Here is a 22,712-nt window from a genome sequence, read left to right on the forward strand (position 1 = left end):
TTGACGGTCGTCACATATGGATCAAATAGAACACTTTCGTGTATATCGACACTTGACGAGTCTAAACCAATGACCTACAGTAGATGTGCTGGGGTCCACAATGTCGTGGACAGCAAGGTGCCTAGAAGTCCGAGCAATTCTTGAACGCGACACAAGAAATACCTCCCTCATTTGCACGCAACCGAAACCTTCAACCTAGTCCTTCCTTCCTTCTGCAACTCCGCCCGACGACGTAAAAAAAAAATAAAATAAAATAAAAATGCAATATTGGATAATTTGTCGCGGCACACCTGACGATCTCTGGTTGAACACTGGTTGAAGAACACTGCGATACTTTAAAAATAAAAAAACAACAACTTATTTTTATTAACTCTTTCAGTACCATTGAAAATGATAAACATCCAATCAGGGGCGACACTTAGGGGGTGCGACCACATCCAGGCCACTTTGAGACCCACTTTGCGGTCGTAAAGTGGGCATGGTTGGGCGAAGGGAGAGTCATTATCGTGTAATATCGTGTTTTAAGAGTTAAAATATCTCTGCTAAACCTCCAAAGTTCATGGTGTCCAGGTGAGTTAACTTAATTGAAAATAATTGACTGTTTTTCAGCTAAGTGTGTATTATCATCACAAAGATAGTGATGTCCTTGTAGACTCTGCAATTATGTGCACGTCTGTTAATGTCCGTTCGAAATTCTTGGAAACCTTTTATTTATTATCTATTTATTCATGGACTAAAACTTTCCAGACGGAAACATATTGGGTCATTTTCGACTAAAACAAGACCAGTGGTTCCCAAACCGGTCCTCAAGGACCCCTGTGGGTCCTGGATTTTGTTCCTACCGATCGAGCACAGACCGTTTAACCAATGAGGTTTCTGCTAAAACAAGCAGCACCTGACTACAATCAACTGATTACACTTGTAAAACACCAGATTGGTACACATGTCGTCCTGTTTTGTTGGAAAGAAATCCAGCACCCACAGCGGCCCGATGTGGAATAGTTTGGGAACCCCTGAACTAGACGAAGATGAACACACTTGAAATGACTAAAATATGACAAAGACTAATAAGTATTTTCGTCCAAAAGACTACAAAAGACGAAAATTAAAAGGGCTGCCAAAAACAACACAGGTTCGGCCCCTGCGTCCAATCATTTAGATGAGTTTGTCACCAGTTCAAATAAAAAAGAATATCTTCCTTTAACATTTCTATCAAGATTCGGGCCGTGACAATATATCGAAAAGGTGATCTATCGCGATACTTTGTGGCCCAAAAGGTTATCATCATGCTCCCACCAAGGAGCGATATATCGTTTTAAAAAGGTGTCACTGTTTGAACATTTCTACCAGATTGCTACCAAAATCTTCCATTAGAATATTGTATATGTTAGCTTACTGGCTGCCACTGAAAATGCTAGACATCCAATTCATTTTGACTGGATTGGATGTCTATCGCCCTCATTGGCACTGAAACCAGATCATTCACACCAGTCTTTTGTGGGCATTTACGGGACACTTCCTGTTGAGTTTAGGGCATATACAGGTTACTTCCTGTTGATTTTGAGTGACTTCATATTCATTTCGGGACATTCTTGAGTCACTGCCTTTTCAATAACCCAGAATCAACAGGAAGTGACCTGTAAATGCCCCAAAATCATCCGGAAATGACGTGAAATGGGCCTCATTGCCTGGCATTGGCTGCCACCGACAGACATAGACGTCCAATCTGTTTGAAGTGGGAGAGATGGCAGCAAATGAACGAATGTTCACTTACTGCCTCCCTCCCACTTCAAACGGATTGAATGTCTCCTATTGATAAACTCATTGTAATTCACAGCAGAAGGACAAAAATAGCTTTTCCTTTTATTAGTTGTTTGGTACAATATAATATAATGATTTCCTGACCCGTGTATCGATAACTTTGTCTCGTCTTATTGTGAGATCATCGTTGTTGTGAACCTTGTATCGCAAATCGTATACTATCATGAGGTACCCAAAGGTTAACACCTGTAATCAAGAGTAGTGCAAAATCAAAGTTACCGAATCACATCACATTTCTAATGACCTGTTGTAGTACAAAAACAAATAAATAGCTAAGTATCAATACTTTTTTAAAAAATAAAGTATCGTTTCCGGATACCACATAGAATACTTCGATACGTTTCGATACAACTCTAGAAGGAAGGTTTGGTCTTAATGCACTGAAAAAAAGCCTCCATGTCCTGGATATCTCTATGATGTCAACTAGAATCTACATTCGTCACCGTTTCATGTGATTTTTCTGACAACACCGTAAATTACGCTGTCGCCTGCCAATAGGAGAGTTTGCGTGTATAAGCGATTTGAAAACAAACTACGTATATCAGGGGTGTCAAACTAATGTTTGTCGTGGGTCACATTGTAGCCATGGTTTCTTTCGGAGGGCTACTATGTTGGTCAAACTATATCAATTTTAACTGATTTGGCTGCCGCTGTCAGTGCTAGAAATCCCATCTGTTTTGACTTTAAGGGATGAATGAATGTTTGTTCGTTTGCTTCTCCCAGTTAAAATGGATTGGACATCTGGCGCCATCAATCGCGGGTTAACTAGGGCTGCCAGGATTAATTCACTAATCGATTAGCAAATGAATCATCATCTATTTGGAGTCAATAAATAATTTAAAACATTGTTGACCACAAAATTGTCCCAATCCTTCATGTTTTTTTAGCTTCTTAATAACAAAAGTCCCTTTTTTCATTTTTATTTCCCCTTAATACTCAGTAAATACTGTTTTTTTTTTTATTATTATTTTGAATGTTTTTTTTCCCCAAACATATTTTAAAAAAGGAAAACTTAATTCATATATTTTTAATTTTTATCTTTAATTTATTTAAAATTCTCAATAAAAAAGTAGGAAAAATTAAAAATTCTTTTTTCATTTTTTTGATTTGATTAAAACTAAAACTAAAGAAAAAAAAGAGTATTTTCCTAATTTTTTATAATTTTTATTTACTTGGTGAAACAATGTAAAAAGACAGTGAATAATCTCTGCTCACTATTAAAACATGACGCACGATGCACGTGATTCACTTTCTTGGGCCACATAAAATGAAGTGGCAGATCTTGCCCCAGGGCTGCCAGTTTGACATAACTGAATAAAAGCATTCATTTCCACAGCAGAGCAATCTGGTGTCAGTCATGGCCGGGTTTGTGTTGAATCCCTACTGTTAGAGCAGGGTTTCTACAGGTATCAGCAAATCTCATTTAATGCTTTTTGATGCCACTTTAAACTAATTTAATGCCCATGCTCAACTGCAGATAGTTTCATACACACAAATTGTAAGTAGAATTGTCTGATAAGGACGTTTTATCGGATAACCGATGTCCTTATATTATCCAACTCAAAAAATCCAATACCGATCTCAAACCGATACCGACATATGGGGTCCTGGACTAAACATATCATGGCTAATTGTATTGTGATCCCTCACTGTATACTTAAATAATGATAAATGTAACAACTTCAAGATATTCCAGTAAACATTGTGGAAAAATAACAGAACAACTTCAACTGAAGTTATGGAAAAATGCCTATATTGCTCCACTATATTGTTAACATCAAAATAGTGCAAGCACCAGTTATTTTTGGACCAAGTGCAAGTGCAAAATGCAAATTAGGTACTGCCATATCACATATGGCTCACGCATTGCTTCTGGCTCAAAATAATAACAAAGGCACACAGCTTTAGTACAGTGAATGAGGTATATAATGAGTTTTTCATTTATTATTTTTGTAATCATTTAATGTTCATTAAATTTTTACACCATGAATGCAAATGGTCTGCTCACATAACAAATCTCAAGCATTTTAGTTTGGAGGGTTCTAATGGTCAATAAGCATAACTGCTGCGCTAAGCTATGACCAACCCAATGTACATACAAATGCAGAATGCTTCTACCGTATTTTTTGGACTATAAGTCGCATTGGAGTATAAGTCGCACCAGCCAAAAAATGCGCAATGAAAAGGAAAAAAAAACATATAAAAATCGCACCGGAGTATAAGTTGCATTTTTAGGGGGAAATTTATTTGATAGAATCCAGCACCAAGAACAGACATGTCATTTTGAAAGTCAATTTAAAATACAATAGAAAACAACAGGCTGAATAGGAGTACGGTATGTTAACATTACACGACACTAGAAGTTAGATCAGGCCTAAAAAATCCAGCCCATCCCGAGGCCGATCAATTAAATTGATTTGCTTGCCCGAACCCTAAAAACCGAAATGTTATGTTTTATTTCTTGGCAGGAGCCCGAATCCCCCCGAAATATCTTGTTTTATTTGTGAGGACTCGGGAGAAGGAGGAAATGCGGGGATGCGATGTGTGGTTGCGTTTTGTGTGATCACGTTTGTGACAATGAGGTGCATAAATACATAATGATAACAAATTAAAGCTTTTCTTTTGTAACGAATTCTCCCAATTAAACAAGACTGTGAGATGGATATTCAATAAACATTTATATCTTTTAGATTTGCGTGTCTGTCCTAACAGGCGGATAGTGGATTTGACATTTTTTTAATCTCCTCGAGTTGGCAGAAAAAACGTGTTTTCTCAATGTTTACATATTTGTATGATCATTATATAGGCATTTACGCAACAAAATAACGCTGGAAAAGTTTATTAAATATATTTCTCAGATGAGACCAAAGCGCCACATTCGTTTACATTCAGCGAAGCCGACACAGGTTTCTGTATTGCGTCTTCAACGATCAATTTGAATCCTTTCCATATGCCACTCCTACCGCAGTTGTTTGCTTTTCCATACCTCTGTCTTTAGTTGGTTTTTCACTCCTCACTGCTCCATATCAAAAAGGAAATACCAGGATGCTCACGGAGGGCGCCAGGGCAGGGGGGGAGATTGAAAAGAGAGCCCGGCCACTGCGTTCACGTGCGCAGGCATGCAAAGCGCCTTCTCTGTTCTATCCACATTATTTTATTTAACATCCATACATCGTTTTAGTATAAATATATGAATATATATATATATATATATTTTAAATTTGCGAGAGAGAATTCGGCCTGACCCGACCGTAAATAATCACACATAAGACGCACCCTCTGCCAAAATATGAAAAAAAAACTGCGACTTACATTCCGAAAAATACGTGACAATCACTTTGAAGGCAACACGCATATTGGCCCAAAACCGATAATGAAAAACCGATGTTGATATTATCTGATAGCATTTTAAAATGCTTTTAAAACTCAAATTTTTTGTTTTTTTAACTGTCAAGATAAAATATTGTTTAATGCCTTGAACATTTAGTTTATTGCTTTTTAATGCTTTTAAGGGCTGAATTGTGACAAAATCCATTGAATAACTTTCAATGGTTTTTAATGACCCGCATAAACCCTGTAAAAATCCTGGAAAGCAGAGACAAGCTTCAATAGCCGTTTTTCAACAGAAGCTATAGATTCTAACTGAAACCAATTGTTAGGAGGCGGTAGGGCAGCACTTTAACATGTGCGCATGGCATCCATAGAGCTCCGATCTCCAACCATTCGGGCAATCCAAAACCTCAAGAAACAATACCTGGCTTACTGCTGGGTTGGAGGTAACCCCGTTGAGTTTTGCAGCTGCACAAACTAAACTGATTGAACAACAAAGACACTCACGTGAGAAGAAGAACTGGAGGAGGAAGTGGAGGTGGAGCAGGTCTTTCAAACCACAGCAACCTTAAATGTGCCTGCTCTCACTCTTCCTGTCAAGTTGCAGCTTCAAACGACTAGAAAAACTATGACATGACCACACTGATTAAGCCGTTCTCATTGAACACTTTATGACTTAACTCAGCGCAACCTCAAGCTGTCAATCCTGTCCAAAACCACAGCATGAACTAGAAACCAGAAATTCAAGATGGCCATACACTGTATAATTCGAAACGTCACACTGCCAGCGTTGATAGCGTTCACACTATTGCTGACAAATTTCAATCTTGTAGGTGTCTGTTCGAGCTCTTGTTCAGGAAAAAGTCAACACTGCACTTTTTGGGCCATTTTAGCAGATCAGAAGCACACAATCAGGCACAATATATAACAAACCACTAGAATCTTATGCAGACTAAACAAATGTGGAGTTATTCTTGTATATCATAAAGCAAAAGGATAAAATCTGCGTACGTAAGGAGATGGTGGTAACGTCATACTAAAGAGATGAGCCAATGAAAACATTGGTTTTCCCCTTCTGCACACAAACGCTGACAACACTTTTTGCAAAGTCTTCACGCTGGTTTTCGTTGACCTTAAAAAAATAGGAGATGAAAGACTGAAATATTTTTAAAAATACTCGCCTCTGCGAACTGGGCGTAAAATTTCTGGCCGTTGCATGCTTTGGGGTTGACTTTTGGAATGAAACGTGACAGTCCCCGCTTTTGCGAACGTGGGGATAACCTGGCATGCTGCTACAAGAATCCGTGCCTGGTCACGGTGTGTTGAAAATTCAGGGAGGGAAGAGGGGGTGGAGACGCAGGGGGTTTTTATAGTTTGCTCAAGTCCCTCAAGTGGAAAAGGAATGTAACAGGAGTTAATGGATTTTTCATTGACTGAGACGTATGTGCGCTCGAGAAGAGCCTGTGTGAAAGTCTAGAATAGTGTGCCATGGCATAGTGTCTGGTGTACTGTGGAAAATCATCCACTTTCGCCTAATCTGTGTAAAAATTAAGGGTGGGTTAACTCTCAAATTTACACATTCAACTCATTTACCGCCACTGACAGTGATAGACATCAAATCTATTTGAACTGAGATGTCTGGCACTGAGTGATCATGCTTCACTGACATTGGCGACGATCGAAAAAATCGCTGTGATCCTTCCCTGTCAAAATGAATTGGACATCTATCGCCGTCCATAGTTAACTATTTTAATTTCCTATTAACATAAGAGCTCTTTTAGATTGTGCTAGTTGTATATACTACTATTCTATATATCATCACCGTCTTAACTAATTTTGTCTGAGACATTTTTTCACAAAATTTTTCAAACTTGTCCGTTAATATCAAAAATTCATCAAAGGTGTTTTTGTTTCCGAAAAAATATGAACAAAATTATTAAGGCGTTTATTTTAACAAGGCCTCCATATGTTATCTGGCTAAAAGTAGAATTACAAGAGCATTATGACTATTAATAACCGATGGACAGGAAGAGGGAAGTTGGGAAAGATTAGGGTATGACTGGAGTTGTCCCGATCACATATTTTTGCATCGGCGTTCAATTCCGAGCGACCCGACTTTGTGGATCTGCCAATACAGAGAAATAATCCGATGCCTCGGCAATTTATTGATTTATTTAATGATTAATTGCAAAACTTTTTTTTTGACAATATTCTTGTCTATCTTATTATTATTTTGTTGCTTTGTAGCCATTAAAAAAATATCTTAAAAACCCGATCTTTTTCTCCGGATTCCGATCAGCTAAAAACGATGTGATTGGATCGGGGACATCCCTAACCGTTATACCTCTGGATTATTTTATGACTTGTAGCCCTTAATTTATTCACTGCCATTGACAGCGATAGATATTAAATTAATTTGAACTGGCAGTGGCAGGCATTGAGTGATCATGTTTCACTGCCATTGACAGCGATAGCGGGCCAATCCAAATTTACTCAGGGTCAAAAAGGATTGGACCTTCTATCGCCGTCAATGAGTAAATACAGTTCTTAAAGATAAAAATGAGTAAATACATTTTAAAAACCCATCTTATTCACCCGATTCCGATATTCTAAAAATGAAGTGATCGGGGCCGATTTCCGATCACGTGATCCTTAGGTATGACTACGTATTATTACTAAAGGTCGACCGATATACTTACTTTTTTCCAATATCAGCCTCGGTCCATTGACAACAAAAATAAGCCAATAAAAAAGGATTTTGATCCTGCATCTGTGTGGGCAACTAACGGTAGGACCATGGAAGGACCTTGCTGCAGCTTACTGCATCCCAGAACCAAGCGACAGCTGCTACAAACCACGCCCCGTACAAACCACGCCTGCTGTTAATACGATAGTGCGAAGAATTCGTTTATCATGTGAAGTTCAAAGCATTTTGGGGGGCAATAAGCCCTAGCCCAAATCCTTACCTTAAAATTAACTAGACACAGGGGTATTGCGGACACTGGGGCATGCGTAAACATAACTAGTCTGTGTTCTTTGCTATGTTTTGAAGTCATTTAATGTTGTGAATCAACCATTAAAGTTATTAAAATTTCTCCCGTTATTGCATTATTTCCCTTCTGTCTACTTTCGACAAGGCTTAAAACTGTTCAACATTTTAAAGATAGATTCAAGTCAAGATTTTGCAGATTTAGGAGTATTTTAGATAAAAAAGTTACTCACCTTAGGTTCACGACATCAGAGCCTGCCTGAGAAGTCTACTGCTTTAAGATGGTGGCTGTTTACTAACGCAGCCAAGTCTTTTATTTCTAGGGCTGTCAAAATTATCGCGTTAACGGGCGGTAATTAATTTTTTAAATTAATCACGTTAAAATATTTGACGCTTTTAACGCACTCGCCCCGCTCAAACAGATTAAAATGACAGCACAGTGTCATTTCCACTTGTTACTTGTGTTTTTTGTTGTTTTGTCACCCTCTGCTGGCGCTTGGGTGCGACTGATTTTATGGGTTTAAGCACCTTGAGCATTGTGTAATTATTGACATCAACAATGGCGAGCTACTAGTTTGTTTTTTGATTGAAAATTTTACAAACTTTATAAAAACGAAAACATTAAGAGGGGTTTTATATAAAATTTCTATAACTTGCACTAACATTTATCTTTTAAGAAATACAAGTCTTTCTATCCATGGATCGCTTTAACAGAATGTTAATAATGTTAATGCCATCTTGTTGATTTATTGTTATAATAAACAAATACAGTACTTACGTACAGTATGTTGAATGTACGTATCCGTCTTGTGTCTTATCTTTCCATTCCAACAATAATTTACAGAAAAATTTGGCATGTGTTATAGATGGTTTGAATTGCGATTAATTACGATTAATTAATTTTTAAACTGTGATTAACTCGATAAAAATTTTGATCGCTTGACAGCCCTAGTTATTTCGCATCTAGTTCTATATACATGTGCTAACGCTGCTGAGTGTTATTTCACATCTAGTTCTATAGACATGTGAATATGATATCTATGAGACACTAACGCCGTAGTTTGTAGTGACGTGGGACGTGGTTTGTACGAGGCGCGGTTTTTTGCAGCTGTCTCTTGGCTCTGGGCTGCAGTCAGATTATTAATTTGTAGGCAGGTTGTTACTGGAAGCTTCAGGCTTGCCTGTTTTGTAAATATTGTAAGATTTTTGTTATCTTGCATGAGAGAATATGCAATGTTGGTTTAGCCTTATAGGGTGTTTTTGAGTGATCTTTACACTGTAAATGTAACTCAAAGTGTTAGCGTAGCATTCGTGTTGGCATTAGCTTTAGCATGGCAAGCATTCTCTCTCACATGTTTGCATCTCATCGTGACGTCCTGGTAGGTTTATTAATTTGAAAATAATGTACTGTTCTTGCTGAGTGTGTATAATCATAAAAAGGATTGCTGTGTACGTTGGTTTGGTAGCACTAGACTAAATTAATCCTTTTAAGTCTCAGGTCATCATTGGAAATTTCAAGCGGTTGAAGCAATTTTTTAAAAATTGCCTTTCATAATCTATATGCTTTTAAAAAAAATCAGCTTTGGCTATCAGCAATCGGCTGAAAATTGTTTTAGAGATCGGTATCGGTATTTGAAAATCCCATATAGGTCAAACTCGCTAATTATTACTCTGTATACTACTTTTGAATTTATGATGGCTTTGCGCGTATGGCAATGTGATTAATCGCAGTAAATCTATTAATTGCGAAAAACATTATTTATTGTATCCCAGTCCTATTGAAAAAATGTTTTCTTATTTTAATGAATATGCAAATGGTGAAAATCAGTTGACTCACATGCAAAAATATGTCTTCGGGACTATTTTTTTTTTTTTAATGGAAAAAGTTTGTCTTGATTCAAATGGGTCTAGATAACGAGGTGAGCTAGCAGAAGGCTGAGTGGATCTATCTCTAAAATGGGGTGATAAATAAAAATCCCACGGGTGACACTCCCTGTTCTTGGCTATGAATTAGAAAGCAACATGCTGCTGGTGTTGTGTTGGGACTTGAACTGAAGGAGTCTTTACTTTTTATATTGCCGTACCTGCCACTCCCTAAAAAGAAGAGTTTTTCAGACTGTCAGAAGAGTAAGAACACTACCCCCTTCCACACACACACAAAACTCTGTAAACAGCTGCATTATCTCCCATGATCTGTCACTTATTATTCTTTTCCGCTTTCACGTATGGAGTGGTGGTTTCACTTCACCAGAAAGAGGCCTCTGGCAGTGCTCTCCTCAGATCTTACAGTGTTGTTAGCTCTCCAATCGCGCTGCATAAAGTGGTGTGTTTCTACAACAAAAGAGGAGTCACCCTCCCAAAGGAAAAGCTTTCTCACTCCCAGGCCTGGGCTGAAACCCTAGCTGGGGGTATCCACACCACCCATCCGCACCCGGTCCCAGCCTTCGCCCCTCCTCCAGTGACCAGTTCCAATAGGAAAATGAAAAGTCCCTCGCAAATCCAGTTCCCACTGCTCAATTGTCTTTTATTCTAATTCTTTAACAGATGTATGTAGCTGAATTAAATGAGTTTATGACCAGGAGACATCCACTCCATTTGAAGTGTGAACTCCTGCTTTGTCTAATACTGACGCTCGTTTAAGGAAATTGGATTTATACTACAGTTCCTGACAAAAGTCTTGTCGCTTATCCATTTTGTAGAAACAATTGCTAATAACCTGACTTTTAATTATTGAATTGGTTTCAGAAATGGATCATATGAAAGCTAAGACCCTCCCAAATGATGTTGAATGTACAAAAATGTATTTGTTTCACTGAAAAAAGATTTATCATTTAATGAATACCCTGCAGATCTCTCGCACACCCACATACTGAATGTAATCCCAGACCATGATTTTGCCACCACCAAACTTCACTGTTTTCTGAGTGAATCTCGGATCCATGCGGGCTCCAGTAGGTCTCCTGCAATATTTGCAGAGACAGTGGTGTAATTCAAAGGAAGATTCATCTAAAAAATTCACCTTTTGCCACTTTTCCAGCATTCATCCTTTTGACAGGCTGGGAGCCTGGGCAAATGCCACACGGTTTTTTAATTGTCTGCACCCTGAGAGATCTGCAGGGTGGAAAGCAACATAAATAGTCTGAAACATCAACAAATGTTGGCTGCCTCTTACATTCCTAACCATAAAAAGGGACAAATTCTGCAGCAAGATGGTGCTCCATCGCGTACTTCAATCTCTACCTCAAAGTTCCTCAAGGCAAAGAAGATCAAGATCTTCCAGGACTGGCCAGCCCAGTCACCAGACATGAACATCATTGAGCATGTCTGGGGTAGGATGAAAGAGGAAGCATGGAAGACAAAACCCAAGATAGTTGATGAACTCTGGGAGGCATGGAAGACTGCTTTCTATGATGTTCCTGATGACTTCATCAGTAAATTGTATGAATCCTTGCCGAAGCCCATGGAAGTCACACAAAATATTCAATTTGGATCTCACAGCACCACTACTTAATTCACTTATGTTATGTAACATATTTTTAATTTTCACACTACTTTCTGTAGGTGACAAAACTTTTGTCTTGCCAAAATTTGACCTTTACTGTATGTCTTCAGTTCATTAAATGATAAATCTTTTTTCAGTGAAACAAATATATTTGTGTACATTCAACATCATTTGGGAGGGTCTTAGCTTTCATATGAGCCATTTCTGAAACCCATTGAATAATTAAAAGTCAGGTTATTAGCAATTGTTTCTACAAAATGGATCAGCGACAAGACTTTTCTCATGGACTGTAGTAATAAACTCACTGATATTCATAGCAGAAGGATGATTGGACATGACACGATTGGAATTCTAGCATCGTGACTGGCGTTACTAGAGTCACTATTCCTTTTTTAGTCAAGGTAAAAATAATTCACACATTTTCGAGTCTTACTAACCATATCACTAGTGTGGAACTGGCGTCCTGTGGGCCAGAATTGGCCCGCCACAGCATTTTGTGTGGGCCGTCAAAGTAAAACGTGTATTGATTTACAATTTTAGGATTTACTGTATTTTTTTTTTTAAAGACCAAATTAATTAAAAAAATAAAATTTATATTTACTGTTTTTTCCTTTGTTGATGAAATTAAATCCCAAAATTAAGAGTGTCTATCGTTTTTCCACCTTTTTTCTTAAAGATTGTAAATACATAAAAGATAAAAATAAATGAATGAATGGATTTAAACTTAATATTTACAGTTTTTTTTTTTTAATTAAAAAAGCAAACATTTCAAAATAAACGAAAGAGGTAAATTTGTCTTTTATTTAGCCCCACTTGCAGTTAAACATGTAATTGTTTGGCAGATGTGTGTAGCTGAGTTGAAGTAGTAGATGTCCAATCCATTTGAAGTAGGAGATTTTGCAGAAAATGACCACTCGTTCATTCGCTGCAGCCCAACCACTCCAAATGGATTGGGCGTCTAGCACTGTCAATGGCAGTCAATGAGTTAAAGGAGTAATCAGTCCATAAATCTGTTGTTTGAAGTCACAAAAGGCCGTCTGTGGGACAAAGAATCAGAAAATTTGATACACCCTAATCTGAATATTCAGCCACCACTGTACTGTACTGTACATTGGTATAGTATCCCGAAAATCATAGGCGGAGTTTAATTTTGGGGCAGAAGGGGGCACAGCATGTTGATGACCCCGAAACGCAGTGTCAGCAATAAAATTAACTTACAAGAATATTTGTAATAATAAGTTGAAAATAAGCGTTTTTGTTTCCCATCATTCTTGAGGGGAATTCCAAATCAGGCTGCTGACGCTATACTTTTCGCCAAGATTGTCATCCATTGAATATGGTACGCCCACCGGTGTCGTGCCGATGTAGTTACCCCAGTCAAAAATTGTATCCCCTGGGCAGAGCCACTGTGCTGAACTGATTTGCTTGATTTGCGTGTTTTGGTGATGTATTTATCTGCGAGGTTTTAAAACATCGAGAAAAAAAAACTTTTTTTGTCTTATAATGTAACATACAGTACGTACTGAACGTAAAAAAAGCAATGTTTCACAGTTTTATTTGTAGGATGACTTATAACTGTTACAACTGTAATTCAAGTCCTGTATGGAGTTTCTTCAGTTTAATAAATATCGATGTCCAATAGGAGTGGGAACCTCTTGGTACGTCACGATACGATACAATTTGCGATACAAAACTCACGATAACAATGAACTGACGATATGGCGATACATCGATTATCGATACATTGGTCAGGAAATCATTCTAGGATATTCTACAAACAACTAATAAACAGAAAAACAAGTGTCTGCTTTGAATTGGAATGATTTTATCATTAGTAGACATCCAATCCGTTTGAAGTGGGAGGGATGGCAGCGAATGAACATTCGTACTGCCAGCCAATGCCAGGCAATGAGGTAATTTTGGGCCATTTAAGGTCATTTACCTGTTCATTTTCAGTTACTTCCTGTTGATTTTGGGGTATTTTATGAGTCTCTTCCTGTTTATTTTGAGTTGGAGAACAGGAAATGACCTGGAAATCACCCAAATGAATAGGAAGTGACTCAAACTCGACAGAAGATGACCTTTAAATGCCCTAAAATGAACAGCAAGTGACCTGTAAATGGTGTAGTCAAATGATCTGTTCAAAAAATATTTTGCCCCATTATTAAATTTGTCTGTTCATTGCATTCATTTTTGTTGTTTGTTTTATTGAAACACAACTTTTATAGACAATATTTTACGGGAAAATTCTTAATTTTAAAATCATATTCTGTATAGGAAGGTCAATTACATGCAATGACACTTGTCGGCCAACGGGGGGGGGGACTGCCCCCCCCTAAAAAACCTCTTATGCCGAAAATGAGAGTATGCAAAATAAGGGTGTGACAAAATATCGAAATGGTGATAAATCGTGATACTTTGTATCCTAAAAGGTTATCAATACTCTCCTACCAAGAATCGATAATCGTTTTAAAAAACCCTAACCTAAAAAAAAAAAGTTTGCTCCCAAAATCTTCCACTCCACTAGAATAGGGTCTCTGTTGACTTACTGGCTGCCACTGATGGCGCTAAATGCCCAATCCATTTAGGCTGGCAGTGGCAAATGATCGTTTCTTCATTGGAAGCGTTTGCAGCCAGTGTTTCCAATTTTCGGGGCATTTACAGGTCACGTGTTCAGTTTAAGTCACTGCCTATTCATTTGGGGAAATTCCCCGGGCCACTTCCTGTTCTGTAACCCCAAATCAACAAGAAGTGACCCAGAAACGCCCCAAAACCAACAGGAAGTGACCCAGAAAAGCGAAAGTGACGGAAAATCGGGCGAATGAGCATTCGTTTATTCAACCCAGATCATTTGCAGCCAGTCTTTCCGATTTTTGGTGCAAATACAGGTCACATTCTGTTCATTTCACTTCTTGTTGAGTTTGAGTCACTGCCTATTGATTTAGTTCGATTCCCGGGTCCCAAAATCAGCAGGAAGTGACTCATAAGTGCCCCAAAATTAAACTCATTTGTTGCCAGTGACCGCCATAGACGTCCAATCCGTTTGAAGTGGGAGGTTCTCAGTTCGAACGAATTGGACTTATACTAATGATAAACTCCATGATAATTATTTCCTGACCCATGTATTGATAAATATTATATCGTCATATCGTGAGATAATCGTCATCGTGAACCTTGTATCACAAATCGTGAGGTAACCAGAGGTCCCCACTCTGAATGCAAAACCTAAGGTAAAATTGTCTTCTGAAGTTTCCTCGAAAGATACTGTTGTTGTACATAAGGTTTTTCACTACTTGGAAATATACAGCAGCTATAACTTTTGACCTGAAACATCGACAAAATTTGAAATAACTTAAGTGGAGATTTCACTTTCAGTATTATAGTTGTTTGTCACTGTGATACTTTTGTTGCTTGGCAATAGTTTAAGCCACAGAACCAAAACTATATTTGGAGGCCCATATTTTGAGAGCTACAATGTCTTCATATATTTCACAAAAAAACTGCTTTTCGAGCTTGTTATAAAATCTCTCTTTTCGGAGAGACTGATACGGTGACATCATTTTGAGGGTGTGGTGGTTTTTGCAACAACATCTGACTTTCATCACTCGGTAACGGACCTGTGCCTTTTGGTTTTGAGGAGACAGAAATTAAATCAATTATGCCGCTATATCTGACAACCCACATTACCTCCATAAGACGGCGAGACCAAACAGAGAAAGGGCAAACCCGTGCGTGAAGATGCCAAAAGCAGCCGCTGGCTAGGAAGCAAGCGTTTGTTCTGGTTCAATGAGCCACGCAGTCACACAAAACCAATATGCGAAAGGAACAATTGACGTGTTGACTGCAGTAGGTCTTTGGCATGCTGGAATTGCCCAAGACAAACTGAGCGAGTTCGGCGCCACCGTCAATGAACCTGCCGACAGAGCCTTCGACACTCGATAAGCCATCACCCCAAGCTGCCGAGCACGTTTCCCCAACCCATGCTTCAGAGTGTGTTTCCTCCTTATCCACTTGCGCTGAGATGTTATCACAAACGTGGTTGTTGTCTTATCCAAGCTGCCTCTTTGCATTCACATGCTTTTTTTTTTTTTTATTGTTGTTGAATTTTCGGGTTGCTTAATCACTATTAAATAAAAGTCACACTTGCTTCTGCTTTCCCTTACACAGCAGATTGAATGATGGATCAGCGCTTCTATCTTGGCAATAAACCTTATTTCCTCTGCCTTATCATCTTATCTCAGTGACTGCCGACACCTTAACGCTTTCAGTGTCATTGAAGATGATAGACGTCCAATCGGGTGGTGTCCTTCTGGTGGGAATTGGAATGAATTTTGCCACTAGTAGACGTCCAATCCAATTGAACACTTTGAATCAGGGCTCCAGACTGAAAACCAATTGGTTGCAATTTGTGACTAAAATTACATCAGTGCGAGTATTTTTTCATCTACTGGCAGATGCGCGACCAGTAACATTACAGGTTTTTTTTTGTTTTTTTGTCATGGTTTTTGTTAGAGATGTCTCGATCGATCGGGTCCGATCACGTCATTTTCAAAGTATCGGAATCGGCAAAAAAATATCGGCCATGCCTTTTTTAAATATATATATATATTTTTTATTAAATCGTTTTCTAATTGTATTTAACGTTACAGACATAATATGTTACACTTATCCAGAGTCTTTAGTTTAGGCTTAAGGTAGGGTTATCAAATTTATCCCAATAACGGCGGTAATTATTTTTTTTTACAAATGTATCACGTTAAAATATTTAACTCAATTAACGCATGCGCTGCACGACCCACTAACGCATTGTCGCGCTCCATCTGTAATGGCGCCGTTTTGCCTATATAGAGAGCTAAAAGGCAGCGTACAATGAGTAGACTGAATTTTGGCAGCCTTTGGAACCTTATTTTAATTGGCTAAAGCTTTACACCCCCTCTCCCTACGATTAGAAATATCATGGGAAGAAATGTGGGGAAGCAAGGTAGCAATTGTTTATTTTCTTAACACCTTAAGTTATGTCACATCGCAGAAAAGATATATGAATTGGTAGCACTACTCACAGTCGTGGTTTCACTTGTCACGGTTCCACTTCCCATCATGCATTGGGCATGGTCTTCAGTATCATTTACTGAAAGCTCAACAAATACACTAGATGGCAATATTTAGTCACAATGTACAAAGTTACAAGTCTTTCTATCCGTGGATCCCTCTCACAGAAAGAATGTTAATAATTTAAATGCCATCTTGAGGATTTATTGTCATAAAAACAAATACAGTACTTATGTACTGTATGTTGAATGTATATATTCGTCCGAGTTTTATTCATTTTTTTCTTAATGCATTGCCAAAATGTATATGATCGGGAAAAATTATGGGTAATGATTGCAATTGAATCGGGAGCAAAAAAAAGCAATCGGATCAGGAAATATCGGGATCGGCAGATACTCAAACTAAAACGATCGGGATCAGATCGGGAGCAAAAAAACATGATCAGAACAACCCTAGTTTTTGTTGCTGACAAACTCTTTCACTGTTAAATCCACTTGTTGGTGGTAATGTAACGAGCTGGTTTGCCAAGGGAAAATACAACAAAAGAAAGTGTGTGAAGCGGTCGCCTTTCAGACAGCGGCGGGGTTGGCCCCTCCCCTACTCGATGCCGAGCGAACTGGAGTATATAAAAAAACGCATGGAAAATTACACCATGAAAGGGAACCGAATGGAACCCCAAGTCGCAAAGGCGCAATTGCTTTCACTTTTGTGACATTTTGGACTGTCAAATTCTCGCCACTTCCAGGAGAGCGAGACTCACGAAACGGGCGCCCGGAGAAGCTCCGCCTCTTTCGGCCACTGTTACGCACACGTCCCTCTGGTTGTTATGCGTGGTTTCCGCCTCCAGGAAATATATGCGGCGCCACCCCATGTTTCTGTTTGTTAAATGGTGAGCGCGCAACTGCGCTACGATTGCAACATCTGAAGTTGTTAGACATTCTCAAAATTTATTTCAATCGCAACTCGGCGACTGCTTGTAAAAGCAGAGCGTGACCACTCGGTCCCTCCCGTGTGATGCATTCAAACGCGTTCACGAAAGAAATGGTGCTCATAAAACTCAGACACTCACACAAAACTCACAAAGCTCACAAAAATTCTGACAAACTGGCAAAAGAACATAGAATATACAGTGTGTGTTTATATACATACATACATACATGTAGACACACATTGTATGGCTCTCTTGAAATCACATTTTAAAATGTGTTGGGTGTTTTTGCTCTCTCGGTCAAAAAGGTTCCCGACTCCTGACATAAACCCATGACTATTTTTAGATGCTGCTTTTTTAAACCTCTTTTTCATGTATATGAACTGTATCTTTTCTTTTTTTAATCATGAATGGGGCACTCCACATCCATGTTACAGCTGGATCTCCCTAAATGTTAAAATATAGATTCATAAGTTTGTAGTTTTATGCATTTATTATGAAAGTATATATCGGTTAAACAGTGAAAATTAGAGAAAAACGTGCATGCCGATTTACAGTGTGTGCCCTTAATCTTCTTTCTGCTTTGCACCCCTAAAATTTTAAGTTAGGGGCCACTGTGCTTCTCGTAAAAAAAAGTTTGAAGTACAGATAGACCGACTATCAGCAGGGCCGAATATTGGCGCCAATATTTGGAAAATTTGATGTATATCAGTATTGGCCTTTTTTTTTTTTTTTTTTTATAATCCGACCAGCCTATATGAAAAGGTGGCATTTAATAAACACGCTTTAGGCATTTTAATGAAGTTCAGTGTTTATTATTATTATTATTAAAAATGTTCTACGCCAATTTTAAACTTTACTGCCAATGAATATCGGCTCAAAAAATCCTCTAACTACTAATCATCGGTATTGGTCCTGAAAAACCCATATCGGTCGATCTCTAGTCTGAATCCCTGCAAATGGATTGGACTTTTATTGTTGTCAATGGCAACTAACAGCATGTTTTTACTTATCTGTTTTGCATTTTCATTTATTAATTTTTTTAGAATAGAATAGAATGTTTGTAAAAATTTCTGTTGTCCTCAATGAAAGATCATGAACTCCAGAAATATTTAAGAATATTTAATGTAGTTTTCCTTTACTTTACTTAAAAAAATCAAGAGATGTTACTGTATTCCCCCTTTATATACAGTATATATTAATTCATTCAATTTCCCAGCTGCTTATGGGGATGCTGGAGTCAATCCCACCTAACTATAGGCAGTAGGTGGAGTACAACCTGAATTGTTTGCCAGCCAATTGCAGGGCACAAGGGGATGAATAACCATGACAATTTAGAGTGTTTGATCAGCCTAGCATGCATGTTTTTGGGATGATGGAGGAAACCAGAATACTTGGAGAAAACCACGCAGGCACAGGGAGAACATGCAAACTCTACACAGGAAGGCTGGGATTGAACCCTTGATCTCAGAACTGTGAGGTGGACGTACTAACCACTCTGCCACTGTGCTTCCCTTCGTATATTATATATTATTATATATTTATATATATTTATATACATATGTGTGTATAATATATCAATGTATATAAAAAATGTATAAAAATGAGAAATAGATGAACATATAGTTTATAAGAGATGTTTTAATTAGAAACTTTCACCCTTTTTTTAATTTAAAAAGTGAAATACATAAAAATGAAAACAAAATAAGAAAAAAAAATGCTTTTAACTCTTTGGCTGCCATTTTTGGTGATAGATGTACAATACATTTGAACCCGGAGGACTGGCAGCGAGTAAACACTCGCTCAACTGGATCAGTCTTCTATTGCCGTCAACAGCAGCCAATGAGTTAATTGCTGTTTTTACTCTTAGGAAATAACCTGCGCAAGTTAAGACTTTTTCTAAGTGGGAGACAGTAGTGATTCCTTTTTAAGAAAGTGACCGTCTTTGTGTGTGTTTCCTCAACAGGAGTGTGTTAAGTCTGCCATTGTTTGTGATGTGATCCTTTCTCTGGGGAGGACATCTCTGACCCAAGAGACTTAGCCAGAACATGATGGGGGGGCTGTAGTGCTGGTGATAATGGAAGCTTTTGTCTTATTAATACATCCTTTCAATACAATGCCTTCTTTGGAGTGACGGATGAACACGCCTCAACAACATCGGAGGGGTCATAGCAGTGCGGGGGTGCACAGCAGGCTGCACAACGGCTTTAAGGACAACCCCCCCCCACTTCAGTCACCCTTCAACACTACCCCCATGTACGTGCATGCACAAGACTGCAAATGATGCATTGCGCCCACTGTACATCCATCGCCATCTATTTAATGTTTAACGTCACGTACGTTAACCATTTAACACACACATACACACAGTCTAGCTATTGCAGTGGTTGCAACATGTGTGCTGCAACTTTCACTTTAGCAACAAACTTAAAAACAAAGAAGTATTTGGTAGCGGCACAGGTTGACTACGATGGAGTATTAGGGACACAAAGACAGAGGCACAGGTAGACTACGATGGAGTATTAGTGACACACAGAGACAGGAAAATAATAGATCTTTCAGAATATAGTCGTTATGATAGTTAAATAAATATAAATAAACACAAAAACAAATAAAATTGTACTATTACTAGATTTAAAGTGGTAATGTTACGTAAATTACCAGATGATAGTCGTCGTATTATGACAAAACAGTTGCCATATTGCAAGATTAAAGTCGTAATGTCCCGTAATTTTACATAGATTACGAAAATGTTGATCTGGCAAATAATTAAGGATTTCCTTATTTTTGAAACCAATTCTAAAATACAACCTCATGAGATCCTCAGTATTGATCATTTTAACAGCAGCGGCACAGCGCTAAATCCCGTGATATATTGTAAAGTATGAAAAAAAACAGTCGGAAGATTTAGCTGTGGTGCATCCATACATATTACGTAAAGTATGTAAAGTTACGACTTTAATCAAGTCCTACTACAACTTTGTTCTCATAAGATTATATATCGATAGACTATTTTTTCGTAATATTATGACTTTTTTCTCGGAATGTTTCAATTTTATTTCGTAATATTAATAAAACGTCATAAAACGTAATCATAATGATGATAATATTAAAACTTTGTTCCTGATTAATATATAATGATATAATAATTCATATTAATACGTTATTCTCGTAACATTACTTTGCCCCTTGTAATATTACAACATTAATCTCGTAGTATCAAGACTTTATTTTCAAATATCACCATTTAGACTTGTAATATTACGACCTTATTCTCGTATGCCTAGTTTTTTTTTCTTTCCTTCTTTCTTTGTGTTGCACTAATACGAATTGACTGTCACATGTTCTAAAACTTACCCCATGGGAGAGAAAAGATGACTTTGGTCCCCAGTGGCGCTCACATGTGATCATAAACTTGCAAAACAAATCAAAACAAACAAAAAAATAATAATAACAACAACAAAAAAGGCTGCAAAAAGTTCAGATCTCCCCTCCGCTCACAGCCGTTTCAGTGCCAAGACGCGCCGTCTCGTCCGTGATTGTAGACGATCCATAGCGGACAAAAATTTACGTGAACTCCGGTGCGAGTCGAATCAACTCTCGGGTAGCGATGGAGGGTTCCAGAACGTGTCCCGTCGCAGTCTAACTTTCTCGGATCCAGCAGCACGATTGCCGTTGCTTGAGTGTTCCTCCTGCTGCTGCTCACTGAGCACCCATGCGCACACGCTGACACACACACACATTCTCCAGAGGCGGGGAAACACGCGCATGACGCCATCAACATGGACGCGCACGCACGCACGCTTTCTCATCCGCGCAAACACAAAGTTATGAGATAATGGGCGCACATTTGTGCCATAGGCGGAGTTTGACTTTTGGGGCTGGGTGGGCACAATATGTTGATTACCCCAAAACACAGTGTCAGCAATAAAATTAACTTACAAGAATATTTAAAATAAGTTGACAATGAGCGTTTTTTTTTGTTTCCCATCATTCTTGAGGGGAATTCTAAATCAGGCTGCTTAGGCAATACTTTTCGCCAAGATCGTCATCCATTGAATTTGGTACGCCCGCCGGTGTCGTGCCAATGTAGTTACCCCAGTCAAAAATTGTAATCCCTGGGCGGAGCCATATGGAGATAGATTCGTGTCTTTATTATGCAATCATAAAAAAAGTTGCTTCAAAAAAAAAAAAAAAAAAAAAGTTCCTTCAATCAAAATATATATTTTCAACCAAAGAAAAGTCGCTTCAATCAAAAAAAAAGTGTTTGAATGTAAAAATAAATTTGAAACTCAAAAAAATGCACGTGAAAGCTTTTTTTTTTTTTTTTTTGATTATTATATATATATATATATATATATATTTTATGTCTTTTTTTTTTTTTATTGAAGCAACTTTATAATTGAAGTAATGTTGATTTGTGGTTGGGACCACATTTTGGCTAGGACATTTTTGTCTTTATTATTCAATCAAAAATAAGTTGCCTAAAAAAAATCTAGATTTTCAAAAAGAAAAATTACTTCAATCAAAAAAAGAAAAATTTCAATCATAGAAAAAAGTTTTTGAATGAGAAAAAATATTTGAGATTGAAAAATGTGCATTTGAACACTTAATTTTTCATTGAAAAAGTTTTCTTTGAAGCAATCCATTTTGTGTTTGGGTCAAAAAAATAATTTCGACACATTATAATTTTTTTTTTTTTTTTTCCATTTCATTCATTTTTGTTGCAGTTTTATTGCGTTACAACTTTTATATATATATAGGAAAGTCAATTACATGCAATGACACTTGTCGGCCACCATGGGGGGGCTGGCTCCCTTGGCCCCCCTTAAAATCAGCTTATGATTTGTGCGCAAAAAGGCTTTATTCAGCACAATACAGTCATAGGTGATATATAGGTGAATAACTACATTGGCAAGACACCGGTGGTGGCTCTGTTGAAAAATTAGTGTCTTTACTCGGGCAAATTGAAACTCCGCTCACCATTTTGACGGTGGTCATTAGCGTTTCATGGTCCACATTTTCAATCCTTGGTTCTTGCTCAGTAGTTGTTGTCGCTTTTGAACTCTTGGGTTTGAAAAAAGTTACATATA

At 37.9% G+C, this 22,712-nt stretch overlaps 1 protein-coding gene across 1 annotated transcript in view; it reads right to left on the bottom strand.

The window, feature by feature from the left end:
- The window catches only part of s1pr2 (sphingosine-1-phosphate receptor 2), a 61,902-nt gene extending 40,592 nt beyond the window's left edge, over window positions 1-21,310 (bottom strand). Inside the window, exon 1 of the mRNA XM_057860532.1 lies at window positions 20,977-21,310. The gene's annotated coding sequence lies outside the window, so the exon portion shown is untranslated. The remainder of the gene's footprint in view (window positions 1-20,976) is intronic.
- Between the last annotated feature and the right edge of the window lie 1,402 nt (window positions 21,311-22,712).

Source organism: Corythoichthys intestinalis, chromosome 16 (assembly GCF_030265065.1).
Source record: "Corythoichthys intestinalis isolate RoL2023-P3 chromosome 16, ASM3026506v1, whole genome shotgun sequence".
Taxonomy (NCBI): Eukaryota; Metazoa; Chordata; class Actinopteri; order Syngnathiformes; family Syngnathidae; genus Corythoichthys; species Corythoichthys intestinalis.